The 3474-nt window shown below is 39.3% G+C and overlaps 1 pseudogene; it reads right to left on the bottom strand.

Annotated features, from left to right (window-relative positions):
- Positions 1-1141: 1141 nt before the first annotated feature.
- Positions 1142-1686, bottom strand: LOC111178203 (ferritin light chain pseudogene; annotated as a pseudogene).
- Between the last annotated feature and the right edge of the window lie 1788 nt (positions 1687-3474).

Genomic DNA, 3474 nt, shown 5'->3' on the forward strand with positions numbered 1-3474 from the left:
CCACAAAGAATGTTTGCAAGGATGAATATTTTATACTGTTTCATAAACTGCAACTATATCACCAATTAAATACCACTTATTAATTTATTCAACATTTAACGAATATTTCTTGGTAGCCTATTATGTGCCAGGCACTTTTCTAGGCACTTAGGATACATAGCGTAATAAAAATAAATTAATTAATTCTGCTCCTTCTGCCCATTTTAATTGGCTATTTTTTGTGTGCCTCCACACTGTTGGTATGGGACGTACCATTCTACTGTATTGTTTATCACATTTTATTAAAGTAATCAGTTTATGCAATTTGGGTTGAAAACAGCTTTTATAACATAAAAGCAGAAAATGTGAAAAGATGAGAATAATGGATTTGACTGAATAAAAGTTAAAACTGCACAGAAAAAATAAAACATCAAGGAAAATGATAAGGTAGGAGAAATATTTGCAACATAAATGACACACAGGTTTCTATCTGTAATTTATAAAGAGTTCTTCCAGGACACTAAGCAACAAATCAATAACCAGTTGAAAAATCTACAAAGGGCACAAACAGAAAATGTATTTAAGGAGAAATACATAGCTAATATATTTAAACATTTTAAACATTTATGCTTACTAGTAACCAAGGAAATGTAAATCTAAGCAGCAAGATACTATCTCTAGCTATCAAATTGGCAAAGACTAAAATTTTAAAATCTCCAGTTCTAATTCTTTAACAGTTTCCCAAACTTCATACTGTTGACATTTGGGGCAGGATCATTCTTTGTTGTGGAGGGCTGTCCTGTGCATTGTAAGATGTTTAGCAGCATCCCTGCCCTCTACCCACTAGCTGCCAGTAACATCCCCTTCCTGTTGTGACAGCCAAAAATGTCTCCAGGAATTACCAAATGTCTTCTGGGAGGCAAGATTGCCCTGAGTTGAGAACCACTGCTCTAAACTTACGGAGGTACTTGGCCTTCTTCCCACTCACCGTCACCTCTCTTACTTTCATACCTGTGCACATTTATTTATTTTTTCTTCTGCAAAAAGCGTTATTGTTTCCATTTGTTCCAAGGCTTGGGAGAGGGCTCCAGGGCGGTTAAAAAGCTGCCTAGTGGCTGCAGAGCAGGGCTTCAGGCAGAAGCTCTGACGCCAGAGGAGCTCCTCAGAGGCCGCTGGACTTCAGAGACTCCTGTTCTTGCTCAAGGGTGAGCCTTTCAAAGAGATACTCGCCCAGCACAGCCTGCGGACCAGCCAGCCTGCGGAGGTTGGTCAGGTGGTCGCCCATCTTCTTGATGAGTTTCACCTGCTCCTCCAGGAAGTGGCGCTCCAGGAAGTCACAGAGTTGGGGATCTGCGCGGGCAGAACCCAGGGCATGCAGATCCAAAAGCGCCTGGTTCAGGTTCTTCATGAGCAGGATGGCTTCCATAGCGTCCTGGGTTTTACTCTGCTCATTTCGGGAGGCTTCTGCATGTCTTGGAGGAAGGCACGGCCGCCGTGCTGGTTTTGCATTTTTCAAGAGATGCTGGGCACCCTTGAGCTTCTCCTCGGCCAATTCATGGAAAAAGTGGCCTCCAGAGCCACATCGTCCTGGTGGAAATAGGAGCCCAGAGAGAGGTAAGTGCAGGAGGCACACAGATGCATGTTGGTTAGGCGGTTGATTGCGGCCTCCACCTCAATGGAATAATTCTGATGAATCTGGGAGCTCATGGTTGAAGGGTAATAAGGAGCTAAGTTCAAAAAATAATGTTGGCTTGTCCTGGAGGCCGAGGATAGCTGAGTTGCTGGTTCTGAAGGTTGCGACTGGAAAAAAGGTTGGAGGGTGATCGGAGGCTGGAGGAAGGGGCTGTCCCTGTCTCTGTTCCATCCAAACACTGTTGAAGCAAGAGACAGATCCCCAGGAGTGCAGAGCACACTGCTCAGATCTATGCATATTCTTGCTCCTGTACATTTCCTTTCCTACTCTTATCATCTTTTATGTTTCTGTTGAGGCTTTTGAGAAACTTTCCATGACTCTCAAGATGGGTTCCCGTCGCGCGCCCTGCATTTACCCTGATCTCAGCACTTTTTACAGTCTTCTACTTTATGTAATTATTAGCCAGTCTCTTTTAATAGAATGTAAACTCCCCATAGGCCCATCCTAGCAACTTTTGCCTTTGTGGGCCTCTTTCTCCATAACAAATATTAAAATTATATTTTATGACTGCATTAGTATAAAGACTAATACAATCCAGCCAGGATTATATTCATTTTTTTCCTTCTCATCCTAAAGGAAATTAAAATATTTTGTAGACCCCTAAAAAGTATTGTGGGTCTTAGGCACTGTGTTCACCATGCCTAATGGATAAGCTGGCCCTGGCTTCAAAAAGATGAACAGTGCCTGTCTTGGTCACTACTGTACACCCAATGCCTAGTACTAAGTAGCTGTTTAGTAAACATTTCTCAAATGAATAAAAGGATTAAAATTTTACTAAACAGGAAGTATTTCTAAATACTTGAACTGCAAAAGACTTCAAATAAATTTAACCAAGTCAAGATATACTCATTTCATTAGATTTTGTTCCTAAATTCATTTGTGCTCTAGTTTTGACCTACTCGAAAAATGTTCTGCATTCTCTCATCATATTTATTATTAAAATATTTCTGATATGATTTTTAAAAAATTTAAACAGATCCTTGATCATCTAGCTTTCCACTTCATTCTGATCAAATACCTGTGGTTAAACTGAAAATATAGGCCCATGGTATATATCAGATTACTTTATGTGGATTCTTCCATAATTTTTCTACTGGCTTTCTTTTATTTTGAAAAATATGGCTATAATATTTAAATTTGCAAGTCTGGTAGGATGTGTAAGAGTTAACTGACAATTAAGAGTCCATTTTGCTTTGCTGGTACTTAGAATTGTGGTTTTTGATAGTTTTACGAATTTGCAATTTTGTCAGTTTACCTAAGGGGTCATCAAGCACTGCCATATTGATCTATGCTAACCAGCATATAGTCCCTGCCCTCAAGGAGTTCAAAGATTAGTGCTGTTCTTCAAACAGTTTCCTTTCTGGGATTAAAATGCATGCTTACAGTTAGCCCTCCTTATCCACAGTTTCCAAATCTGTGGATTCAACCAACAGTGGATGAAAAATATTCAGAGAAAAAAATTCCAGAAAGTTCCAAAAAGCAAAACTTGAATTTACTGTACACTGGCAAGTATTTACATAGCTTTTACATTGTATTTACAACTATTTACATAGCATTTACATTGTATTAGCTATTATAAGTAATCTAGAGATGATTTAAAGTGTACAGGAGGATGTGCATAGGTTATATGCAAATACTATGCTATTTTTAAAAAATAAATTTATTTATTTTATTTATTTATTTTTGGCTGCATTGGGTCTTCATTGCTGTGCAGGCTTCTCATTACAGTGGCTTCTCTTGTTGTAGAGCACAGGCTCTAGGTGTGCGGGCTTCAGTAGTTGTGGCATGCAGGCTCAGTAGTT

This window comes from Delphinapterus leucas, chromosome X (assembly GCF_059928025.1).
Source record: "Delphinapterus leucas isolate spDelLeu-1000000601 "Yukka" chromosome X, BTC_Dleu_Yukka2, whole genome shotgun sequence".
NCBI lineage: Eukaryota > Metazoa > Chordata > Mammalia > Artiodactyla > Monodontidae > Delphinapterus > Delphinapterus leucas.